The 13,121-nt window shown below is 35.7% G+C and overlaps 1 protein-coding gene across 38 annotated transcripts in view; it reads left to right on the top strand.

Moving 5' to 3' along the window:
• Window positions 1-13,121, top strand: part of ZBTB20 (zinc finger and BTB domain containing 20) — an 838,712-nt gene that overhangs the window by 159,897 nt on the left and 665,694 nt on the right. For all 38 annotated transcript variants that reach the window (XM_069553780.1, XM_069553617.1, XM_069553866.1 and 35 more), the window contains one exon: window positions 13,001-13,052. The gene's annotated coding sequence lies outside the window, so the exon portion shown is untranslated. The remainder of the gene's footprint in view (window positions 1-13,000; window positions 13,053-13,121) is intronic.

The raw sequence follows: 13,121 nt of genomic DNA, 5'->3' as shown, positions 1-13,121 counted from the left end.
ACAAATTGACCACCACAGTAAGTCTAATTAACATCCATTATCCCACATAGTTACAAATTTTTTCCTTGTACTTTTAAGATACATTCTCTTAGCAAGTTTTAAGTATACAATACAGTATTATTAACCATATAGTCACCATGACATACATTACATTCCCAGGTCATATTTATTTTATAACTGTAAGTTTGTATCTTTTGACCACCTTCACTCATTTTGACCATCCCAGCCCCAACCTCCGACAACTACCAATCTGTTCTCTCTCTACAGTAAAACTTTTAGATTCCATAAGATACCCATGAGACCATATGGTATTTGTCTTTCTGTCTGACTTGTTTCATTTAGCATAATGCCCTCAACCATTCATGTTGTCACAAATGGCAATTTCCTTCTTATTGCTGAATAACATTCCACTGTATATATAAACCAGTTTTTTAAAAATTCATTCATCCATTGTTGAGTGCTCAGATTGTTTCCAAGTTTTGGCTGTTGTAAATGATACTACAATAACATGAGGGTGCAGATACCTTTTCAAGGTATTGTTTTCATTTCCTATAGATCAGTTCAGTTCAGTTCAGTTCAGTCGCACAGTCATGTCCGACTCTTTGCGACCCCATGAACCGGGACTTCCTGTCCATCACCAACTCCCAGAGTTTGCCCAAATTCATGTCCATTGAGTCGGTGATGCCATCTAACCATCTTATCCTCTGTCGTCCCCTTCTCCTCCTGCCTTCAATGTTTCCCAACATCAGGGTTTTTTTCAAATGAGTCAGCTCTTCACATCAGGTGGCTAAAATATTGGAGTTTCAGCTTCAACATCAGTCCTTCCAATGAATACCCAGGACTGATCTCCTTTAGGATGGACTGGTTGGATCGCCTTGCAGTCCAAGGGACTCTCAAGAGTCTTCTCCAACACCAAAGTTCAAAAGCATCAATTCTTCAGTGCTCAGCTTTCTTTATAGTCCAACTCTCACATCTAACATGACTACTAACCGTAGCCTGGAGTACATGGACCTTTGTTGGCAAAGTAATGTCTCTGCTTTTGAATATGCTGTCTAGGTTGGTCATAACTTACCTTTAGAAATGGAATGGCTAGATTATATAGTAGTTCTGTTTTTATAATTTTTTGAGAAACCTTCATGTTTTCCTTAGTGGCTATACCAATTTTCATTTCTATCAACAATGCATAAAAGTTCCCTTTTCTCCAACACTTACTATTTCTTGCCTTTTTGATAATAGCTATTTTGACAGCTGTGACATATTTCAATGAGTTTTTGTTTGTTTGTTTCTTTTGGAGCAGAAAAAATTATTGCAAGGGGCAAGCAAGGAGAAGAGGTGGCATATTCTCAAAAGACCTGAAGTTCATGATGATTTTTAGGGAAGTCTTTAAAGTTACATTTGGTGTGATCTCTTCAAGGTTTTTGACTTTCTTCTGATTGGTTGGTGATGAGGTAACAGGGTGGTGTTCCGGGAATCTCAGTCATGAACCTCTGGTTCCTACTAGTCTAGGATCTCAGCATGATGTCACTATCCTCCACCTGGGTGGGGCCCTTAATCCCTGTGGCCTTGGAAAGTTTCCCATGGAAGCAGGAAGCACTACAGCTCACCCTGGGGATGTAAACACTATCAGCAGCCATTCCTGGGAGTTTCTTCCACCATGTGGACATTGGTATTTGTGGGTGCCACCACAGAATGTCATTGTAGTTTTGATTTTCATTTTCCTTGATGATCCCACTCTCTATTTCTTAAATAAAGTTTTATTGAAATACATGCATCCTTGTTTATAAATTCATTGCCTTTGGCTGCTTTCCTGCTCCAATGCAAAGTTGAGTATTTGAGACAGAAACCATATGACCTACAAAACTCGAAACATGGATCATATTGCCTTTTACAGATAGTTTTCTGACTCCTGGTTTAAATGAAAATTTTTTAACCCTTAGAAGCATTAGAATTGTTGTCATGTCTGTGCATAGGTAGAATATTTATAATTGTATAAAGGAGGAAGTGAATTTGTACATTTCGCTTACTCTCAGGGTTTAGTTTTACTCTAAATCTTCTGTGTTTCATCCATTTCAGGAGTGTCCAAAATGAGATATGTGACAGTGTCACTGCCTTCACTAAGTTCCATTCAACTGTGCTCGATATCATTAAAGTTGATGATGATATAGCAGTAGGCTTAATGGGGGAATGTGAGAGGAGCTATGACTGAGAAAAACAATATTGTTTGTGTTAAGTATCAAGACATTTTAAGTCTTATTCTGTTAAAATCTATTTTGTTTAGAAATCTTGCAAAATAAGTATCATCAAATTTATTTTAGACTTTTCTCCCAATGTACTTTTATTGGGAGCAGAGCATTCCTCAGCTTGTGATTAAACTGAACAAAAAATCACCTGTACATGGTAGATGCTTGATAAATATTTATGGCTTGAATATTAACTTCATAATTGCTTTTTTATGTTTGTTTATTCATACCTCGAATATTTGAGTGCTTACTGTGTGCCAGGCGTAATGCCCTGGAGCAAGTGATTTGGCAGTGAAAAGTGTGTAGACCATGACCATGTGTGCATGCTAAGCCCCTGGACTGTAGCCCACCAGGCTCCTCTGCCCATGGGATTTTCCAGGCAAGAATATTGCTGTGGGTTGCCATTTCCTTCTCTGGGGATCTTCCTGACCCAGGGATTAAAGCTGTATCTCTTGTGTCTCCCGCATTGGCAGGCAGATTCTTTACCACTGTGCCACTTGGGAAGTATGTAGCTAAGTGATAGGGTTCTGAATGTGTGGGCAATGAATGAGTTTATAAATAAAAAGAGAACGGGAGCAGAGAGATAAAGAATGATTTGGGTCAGAAAGGGTGGATAGTGGAATGAAGAGTAACGAGGTGCCATTTGAGTTAAGAATGAATGATGAGAAGGGGGAGCCATCATGAAATGATCTGGAAGAAGAGCTTTTAGAAGAACAAGTTCAAAAGTCCCAAACAGTTGTGACCTCACAAAGTAACAGAAAGAAGATCAGTGTATCTGGACGACACTAGTGACAGAGTTTGTGTGTGTGTGTGTGTGTGTATGTGTGTGTGTGGTGTTAAGACCCACCATGTTTTGTGTCTGTGGAAGGGTGTTATTAGAACAGGGTAGTCTTCTGTTTCTTGGGTACCCAAAGAATCAGTACTTTCTAAACAGATATGTCATTTTTTTTGAGCTAAAATATAGTGATTAAGTTCGTTTTATTTGAATCAATATTGGTTGAATCCAACAGAAGATCATGTGTAGGTATCTGGATAGGAATAAGAGCAGAGTGGGAAGGGCAAAGAATTCACATAGCATTTTGGAAAAACTGAAGGTTACAACTTGGTTCTTTGGTTCTAAGACTGTGTAGATTTCAGTTACATGAAAACTCCTAGACACATTGTAGGCTCACATAAACATTTGCTGAATAAATGTATATTGTTTTGAATTCTTATTTGATAAGGTTAGAGGGTATGATTTCTGTAATATTTGGAAAAGAGTATGCATAATGGAACCAGATTATGGAGGATTCTGAAAATCAAGAACAAAGGAATTGGTATTTTAGGTGGTTGGGAATCATTATAGGGAATAAGATCATAACTGGATGATTTCCAAATATTTGTTTTATTATGATATGTAGGATATTTTAAAGAGAAAGGAACCAAGGATGATGTTTTATTCCAGGAATACTTTCTATTTTAACCAGGTTCTCATTCTCAGCATGGTTTGGCTACATTGCAGTCAATTACTTCACAAAAGTCCCTGGGTCCAATAAAGAAAAGCTGTCTCAGTTACCAAGGTTCTTTCTTGTTATGTAGTCTTGCATCTGTATTTTTATTTGCCTTATGCTATACCTTCTTTCCTAGCTATCTGATCTTTAACCATTTTTCAGGACTCTGAAAGGCCTTATTGTATCCTTTTATATTTGTCTCTCACTGGTACCAGCTTGATTGTATTTATATGTAGGGAATAGTTCAATAAAAATTAAATGGAACAAGTATATAATGGAAAACATTCCTGTGCAAACTGTAAGGATGGGATTTTCTTCTTTCTTTTCTTTTTTTTCCTTCTTTCCTTCCTTCCTCTCTTTCTTTCATTAATTATCAGCCTTAGCTTTTAATGGAACTACTGAAAATGTGAAGGTTGATACATCAAAAGCAAATCCTGAGAGACAAAGTGGCTGCTATCTCTGGGAACACTCAATCTGTCAGTGAGAAAGATATGCCAAGACAATTTTCATGTTGTGGCAGGTTTGACCACGGACAGAAACTTGAATGCCCTCACTAAATATACATTTTACTTTAATATTCCTATTTCATAGAAACTATTTTCAGGCTAGAAAGTAAAAATCCTATAATTTGGTTTGTTCCTCTCTTCAGACAATTTAGGAACAACAGTCTTCCCTTTGGGAACTGTTATTATGATAATATAACCCACTTCTCTTATTGCCTTGGTTGGCCCTCACTATGCATAATCATTCAATTTTGTATCTCATCAGAGCTATTTCCAAAAAGGAAATGAGGGATCAGCCTTTGCTGTAGGGTTCTGCATTTACTGAGGTAATGGTGTCTTATTTTTCCTCTAGGTAGTTGACTCTGGGAAATTTACAAGGGTGTATAACTGTCGCAAAAGTGGTATCAGTTTTGTCAGCAACTTACGAACAATTTCCAAAATGACCATTTCTGGGCACAACACTGTGAATGTTTCTTGTATGGTAGTGAAAAGATGGACTTGTGCTAAATATAAAACCCCACAAAATAACCTTTAAGCTCATGAAGAATTGAAACCTGGAAATGTAGTATGGTTTGTAGGAGTACAGACTCTGCAGAAAGATTGAATGTGTGAGAATCCTAGTTTGGCCGCTCAGTAGAGATGATCTTTGTCAAATGTCTTAATCTCTTTGTGTTTCAGATTACATATCAGTAAAATAGAGATATATCTGATATTGAGGTAGCTACCTCCTAGAGGTGTTTTTTTTTTTACATTAAGTAAATATATAGAAAAGTACTTACAACAAAACCTGAGTATAGGAAATGCTTATGTGTTTGCACTAAATTAGAGATACCAAGGGAACATTTCATGCAAACATGGGCACAATAACATGTCCTATGTCTAACTCTTTAGAATTCTGTAAAATTTGAAGACAAGTGGTCTTTATGTGGGTTTGTGGACTCCTAGAAATTTTATTCAAAATTCTGTGAACATATACACTTTTCGAGAGAAAGAGATTCTTGGTTTTACCATCATCTCAGAGAGACTTATGATCCCCCAAAGAGTAACAACCATCCTCTGAAATAATATAAATTTTTTGTCTTCAGTGAAGATAAAAGTGTGATACCCTATTTACAGAGGCAGCAAAACCTTATAGTATATTTTAGATTTTTAGTTTAAAAGGATCAAAATGAAAATTTTATTCTCTCTGGTGAACTTTTAGCTAGTCAGAAATTTTAATTAACCAGAATTCCAGGTAATCAAAGTTTACTTGTGTCAGGCAACAATCATTCCTCAGTATATCAGCTGAGTATGTATTTTGTCCTGAGAAAATGGTGATTTTTGTCTGTTGTTCATTCTTTTTTCTTATCATAGTTTCAGAATTATTAACACTTGTAGTATTTTCATAATTATGTATTTCTTATACTTAGAAGTAAAGCATTATATGAATGCTTGCTTCAAACCATTATTATATCAATCTCATTAATATAATTTAGTACAGAATATTTCTACTCATTCTGTCCAAACATACTGTGGAATAAAGTATCTGAAACAGGACAATGGGAAGTGGGAAGAAAGGGAATTTTACTAGACTCTGAAATGTTCAAAATGTGTTGTATTTCCTATGTACTTATGCAAATATTTAAATTCACATTTACCTTGGTGTTTTTAATTGCTTTTATTAAAATGGCTTGATAGAATATTTTAAAGTAATTATTTTATGAATCCCTAGAAAAGGTACACATTCCAAGCTCAAAAACTTTAAAGTTTTTAATTGAAGGAGATTAAGTAAATAATTCAGAAATGCATTCTGTTTACCTGTTAATAATTAAGCAGGTTAGACTATGTACTTTTTATAGTCATGGAGTTTTAATTTATTTATTTGTTGGTGTGTTGGTTTTTAAGAATTTATCTAAGGCATTCTGCTATTGGGAAATAAAAATAAACAGAGTGAAGCTATCCATAATAAAGGAAATGGCTTGGGTTACTTTTAAAGAGACAAGTGAGGGGAAAAAGGAATTGATTGGATTTTAGGGTTAAAAGCAGTATTTAGTACATAATCTTTCTGAACTTCTCCCCTCTATTTGGAAGGGAAACTGAAATACCTAACAGAAAGAATAGTTGGGTTAAGTGAATGACCTTTTGTTCTTGCCCTAGAGCTCAAGCTCATTGGAATTTGATTTTAGATGGCTTTAGTGTAGGATTTAGCCAGGTCATTTTTATGGATTCTTGGAGAAGCCTATCATAGGACTTATCAGATTTTTTTGGTGTTTGATAATACCCAAAGCCAGATTGAATACTTCTACCTTCAGAAGCACCATTATGAATTAACTGGAACTAAATTAGTGTTTTCTAGTCTTAGAATATATCTTATCCTCTTGACCATGTATGTATAGGTTTTTTCTTTCTGATGTTATTTAAGTATTGTAAATTGGTTTTCATTTGGGGTCTTTGATCAGATACAACCAAAATTTGTACTTCTTTTTTTAATTTAATGATGAATGCTTGTTTTCTGTAATTACTGATAGTGAATAGTCTTTAACAGTTTCTATTCATTTTGTCCCAACATGTCGTTTACTTGGTTTGAATTTTTACGTATTCAAAATTACGCTACTCCTACCTCCAAAACTGCTTCATTTGTTCTCATGGCAAATTTTGTTTGTCTCTCTGTAGTGTTCCTATTGCTAAAATTAATACATGTTTTATCTGTTTTCTTTTATAATAACATGCTTAGTGTATCAATATAATGTCAAAATTCTTACATTTTCTGCATTCCAGGCTGTGCCTTTCTTTGAAAATTTGATCAAAGATGTAAACATTTTAAAATGTGGCTTCTAGGAATCTAATAGGTATCATTATGAGTGATTTTTTAAAAGAAATATTATTTTTATTTCCTTTTACTTTCCTTTCTTGCTTTGTTGTTCTCTTTTTTCCCTTCTATCACTCCATCTACTTTATTTTTTTTTTTAAATGTATACAGTTAATAGAGGTGGCCTTCACCAAAAATAGGACAGATAGACATTTCCATGTGGCTTTCTTAACATTCAGCAAATTTAATGATATATTACCTAATTTTTTTCTGCACTGTAGACTGAGTTTTTTTTTTCTTTTTTTACTGCTTTTGTTTTTATGAAAAGCCATTTTTATGTATTGTAGACTGTTTGGTACAGTTTTCCCTGGTGACCCAGCAGTAAGGAATCTGCCTGCAATTTAAGAGACATGGATTTGATCCTTGGGTGGGGAAGATCCCTAGAGAAAGGAAATGGCAACCCAGTCAAGTCCTCTTACCTGGGAAATCCCATGGACTGAGGAGCCTTGCAGGCTACAATCCGTGGGGTTGCAAAAGAGTCAGACACGACTTAGTGACTAAACAGCAACAACAACAATATTTGGTAGGAAATTGTAAAAACAAAAATATCTATTATATCTTAATATCTGAGATAAGCACTTATTATATCTTAGTATCTGAGATAAGCACTTATTATATCTTAGTATCTGAGATAAGTCCTAGGAATAATTTAGTATATAGGTGCTTTGGTGTTTTTGTTTAGTTGCTGAATCAAGTCCAACTCTTTCGCCATTTACCGCATGGACTGCAGCCCACTAGGCCTCTCTGTCCACAGGATTTCCAGGCAAAAGTAATAGAGTGGTTTGCCATTTCCTTCTCCAAGGTGTCTTCTCGACTCAGGGATGAACCACATCTCCTGCTGGGAAGCCCATGTAAAAGTGTTTACATGCTTTTTATAACACATATGCTTTTTCTAATACATATGCACTCACACATACATACAGATCAACATTTATATATGCATATGACCAAAAATTTGCATAGCCTATGTATATTATATATATACAAATTGTTAAAAATTGCTATTTTAATATCATGACCATTTTACAATCTGCATTTTAAGCTTAATGGTGTACTGTAAATTTTTACTTGCGGAGAAGGCAATGGCAACCCACTCCAGTACTCTTGCCTGGAAAATCCCATGGACGGAGGAGCCTGGTGGGCTGCAGTCCTTGGGGTCACTAAGAGTCGACACGACTGAGCGACTTCACTTCCACTTTTCACATTCATGCATTGGAGAAGGAAATGGCAACCCACTCCAGTATTCTTGCCTGGAGAATCCCAGGGACAGGGGAGCCTGGTGGGCTGCCGTCTATGGGGTCCCACACAGTCGGACACGACTGAAGCGACTTAGCAGCAGCAGCAACAGCAGCATATTTAATGGAAGGTTATTATTATATCACATATAATTTATTTAACCAGTTCACTATTATGGAATATTTAGGTTATTTTAATTTGCATTTCTTTCACTGCAATTATAGATCAATATTGTTTCATATATACCTTATGCTCTTCTGTTGTTAATTGCCTATTCATTTTAAAAAATGAGATATTTGTTTTCTTTCCTCCTAAAGACTATTTACCCTATGAATATCATATACATTAAAAATATTTATCTTTATTTGTTGTGGGCATCTTAATTATGTTCAAGATATTTTTGGATTTATAAAAAAATTTTGTTTCAATTAATCAATTTAAGAAATCTTTGTGTTTATGTTATATACTATTATATGTGTGTTTCAAAAGGCCTTCTTACCTTCAAGTTTAGAAAATTATGTACATACATTTTATTAAAGCTCTTTGATTATTTTACTTATTATATTAATATATATTTCTGATTTTTATTTTGGTGCATGGCAAAAGGTAGGGAACACAATTTGTTTGTCTTTTAATTACTCAACCATCTCAGCACTGTGGAAATGCAACTTGTAATATTTACCCCATACTAAGTCCCTGTGATTTGTTCTACACATCTGTCTCTACCAGTGACAGTTGTCACACTGTCACGTATATTTCAGTCTGTGGTAAAAGTTAACCATGTTCTCTACTACTTTGCTGCAGAAGGGTTCTTGCACTAGAAATGTGTATTAACCTGATGGAGGCAGACAGAGCTTGTGAATGGTGAAGATAGTGACCTAGTATCAATGCCTTCATTTTTTTCAGATTATTTCTTACTTCGTTTTTAATCTATGACTTATTGGCTATATCCATTTTATATTTCCCTTTTTTTCTTTCTTTTTAATCCATAAATGATTATTAAGTGACATTAACAGAATTGGATTGATTTATGCCTATGAAATATGGTAACTTTCTTGTATTCATATGGTCTGTTTTTCTAATTAGTGAACTGATACTTGTGTCTTCCTATTTTCAGTTCTATAAATGTTTATTGAGAATTCTTGCTGGGCACTATTTAAGGAGCTGTAGGGAAAGAAAAATGGATGTCTTTGACAAACTTATAATCTTATCAGGCTGTTCACCATTTATAAAAATAATAGCAACATAATAAAATAATAGTTATTGAGAGTACTGTTTGCAAGCCATTATACTAAGAAAGGTAATGTGTCTCTTCTTTAATCCTTGTAATAGCCCACATAACCTCCAGATATTTTTAGACATTTTCCCTTACTTCACTCAGCAATTTTATTATTGTTGCCTTCTCTGAGAAGCTTTTCTGTCCAGAACTATCTAAAATATCAGTCCATGTAACTGTCAATGCTATTACCTTGCTTTGTTTGTCCTTGTAGTGTAAATTATAGGACATTATTAGTTTAGCAATTTATTTGCTAATCGTTTGATTCCCCTGCTAGAATGCATATTGAGTAGAAGACTATGAAAAATGAGTTGCAGTAGTTGATAGTTGTAAAAGCTTAAAGTTTAACCTAACATTTAACTTCTTTAAGCTTAAATTTTTTCATCTGTAAATAGATGTAGACTTAGTGCCTCCTTCATAGGTTGGTCAGGCTGTTGATTCTTTGCTTCAATAAATATTCATTGATCTCATACTATGTGGCAGACACTATTCATGTACATGGGGATACAGTAAAAGAGACAGGGCCTGACCTCATGGAACTTCCATTCTAGTAGGGAAGACAGACAAAAAATAAATAAAAATCGCTTTTATAACATAATATGTAATGGCTAAATTAATTTTCTCTGAAGTATCCTTCCCTACTTCATCCCCATAAGCTCAGTAATTTTTTCTTTTCCATTTCAAGTTATCCTCTGCTTATCCATGCTTAATGGGTATTATCTCACTCCTTCTAGCAGATTCAAATTTTTAGGGCCTCTTCTAAAAATCAGTGTTACAGAATAAGTGTGGTATTACTCAGGTACCCTACTATGGCAGAACTATAACCTTCCTTTTCTGGATCCTTTTTTTATGTGTATATCATAAGCTCAGGGTTGCTGGTATGGATTGCTGTTTGGTTCTTTGTTTCCCTTTTGTTTCTGCATCTTAAAGATCTAGTCAGTTGAAAACCTTAGACTGTCTTCATTTTAATAAAAATTTTACTGTAGATGTACTGGTTTACAGGATTTGCTTATGTTTATGTATTTTTTCCATTAGTAAGACTGCTTTTGAGACTTTGAATGGCTGAAGGTCTGTGAAGATTATTAGCAAATATGACATCAAGGTTCTCAGTGTGATTTCATAACAAATTTAGAGAGATTACTTTTCAAGGACATACAATATCAAACTCAGTATTTAATAGGGGAGTTGTTTCTAATTAAATCTTTTTATATTTTAGCTCACCAAATTGGCGTTAAAATCACCTCAGCATCTGGCTGCTTTACTGCTCCCAGTCCTAGTTTGGATTCTATACTATCAAATGCATTTGGTTGGAAAATAACTGATCTATTTGGCTAACCCCCCTGCCTCTGTGTGTGTGTGTGCATGCACCTCAGTTGTGCCCAATTCTATGCAATCCCATAGACTGTCGCCCACCAGGCTCCTCTGTCCATGGAATATCCCAGGCAACAATACTGGAACGGGTTGCCATTTCCTATTCCAGGGGATTTTCCCGACCCAGGGATCGAACCTGCGTGTCTTGTGTCTCCTGCATTAGCAGGTGGATGGATTCTTTACCAGTGTGCCACTTGCAAAGCTCATATCTCTGTAGGACCCTCCTAGAACCTTGCTTGCTGAGACTGGGAACGTAAAGCCACATTCTAATATCAGTGCATTAGGTACTGAAGACCAGTTCAAGCTTTACTGAATGTATTTCCTTCTACTCCCTATTTCTTTCTTCCCATTTATTTTTTATTCTCTTTAGATTATGCACTTTATGAAAATCTTTCCCACTGCAATCATATTTTTTGGATAGGGCCTGTATCTTATCTTGTATACATCCTAACTTACCAGTGCTTCAGTTCAGTTCAGTCGCTGAGTTGTGTCAGACTCTTTGCGACCCCATGAATCGCAGCATGCCAGGCCTCCCTGTCCATCACCAACTCCCAGAGTTCGCTTAAACTCACGTCCATCGAGTCGGTGATGCCATCCAGCCATCTTATCCTCTGTCATCCCCTTTCCTCCTGCCCCCAATCCCTCCCAGCATCAGAGTCTTTTCCAATGAGTCAACTGTTCGCATGAGGTGGCCAGAGTACTGGAGTTTCAGCTTTAGCATCATTCCTTCCAAAGAACACCCAGGGCTGATCTTCTTTAGAATGGACTGGTTGGATCTCCTTGCAGTCCAAGGGATTCTCAAGAGTCTTCTCCAACACCACAGTTCAAAAGCATCAATTCTTCGGCGCTCAGCTTTCTTCAACAGTCCAACTCTCACATCCATACATGACCACAGGAAAAACCATAGCCTCGACTAGACGGACCTTTGTTGACAAAGTAATGTCTCTGCTTTTCAATCTGCTGTCTAGATTAGTCATAACTTTTCTTCCAAGGAGTAAGCGTCTTTTAATTTCATGGCTACAAACACCATCTGCAGTGATTTTTGGAGCCCCAAAAATAAAGTCTGACACTGTTTCCACTGTTTTCCCATCTATTTGCCATGAAGTGATGGGACCAGATGCCATGATCTTCATTTTCTGAATGGTGAGCTTTAAGCCAACATTTTCACTCTCCTCTTTCACTTTCATCAAGAGGCTTTTTAGTTCCTCTTCACTTTCTGCCATAAGGGTGGTATCATGTGCATATCTGAGGTTATTGATATTTCTCCCAGTAGTCTTGATTCCAGCTTGTGCTTCATCCAGCCCAGCATTTCTCATGATGTACTCTGCATATAAGTTAAATAAGCAGGGTGACAATATCCAGCCTTGACGTACTCCTTTTCCTATTTGGAACCAGTCTATTGTTCCATGTCTAGTTCTAGCTGTTGCTTCCTGACCTGCATACAGATTTCTCAAGAGGCAGGTCAGGTGGTCTGGTATTCCCATCTCTTTCAGAATTTTCCACAGTTTCTTGTGATCCACATAGTCAAAGGCTTTGGCATAGTCAATCAAGCAGAAGTAGATGTTTTTCTGGAACTCTCTTGCTTTTTCGATTATCCAGCAGATGTTGGCAATCTCTGGTTCCTCTGCCTTTTCTAAAACCAGCTTACCAGTGTATTATATGTAGTAGATTTTTGCTAGATCTCTGGTAACTAAGAATAAACAAATAAATGGGATACAGACTATTTGATATTAGTGTTTTAATTTTAAAATATAAATGTAAAAACATTTGTATCAATTAATAAAGCTTCTAATAATGCTATAATAAATATTCTGTTCTCCAGCTAAACACTGTACAGTGGTTTCCATTGTAAACTCATGCTTTATTTTACCAAGTACTTGTTCTGCACATAGACAAATTAATGTTAGCCTTTATTTATCTTTTTAAAACTATAGATATTAGTTGAAATATATATATTCAACTACCTATGTCTCATGACTAATCATAAAGATATTATGGAAATGTAATTCCTAATTTTAAGTATTTCTCTTTTACAGTCACACAAAAAGAAGTATTAAGAATTTCCCTTTGAGGCTCTGAAGGCTAAAGGTAATGTCCAATCTTTTGTTCGATAGGTTTTCATCTTCCTGAAAAGTTTCGTAGTATTAATGACCTTCA

This window comes from Ovis canadensis, chromosome 1 (genome assembly GCF_042477335.2).
Source record: "Ovis canadensis isolate MfBH-ARS-UI-01 breed Bighorn chromosome 1, ARS-UI_OviCan_v2, whole genome shotgun sequence".
NCBI lineage: Eukaryota > Metazoa > Chordata > Mammalia > Artiodactyla > Bovidae > Ovis > Ovis canadensis.
This window is presented reverse-complemented; position numbering and strand designations above follow the sequence as displayed.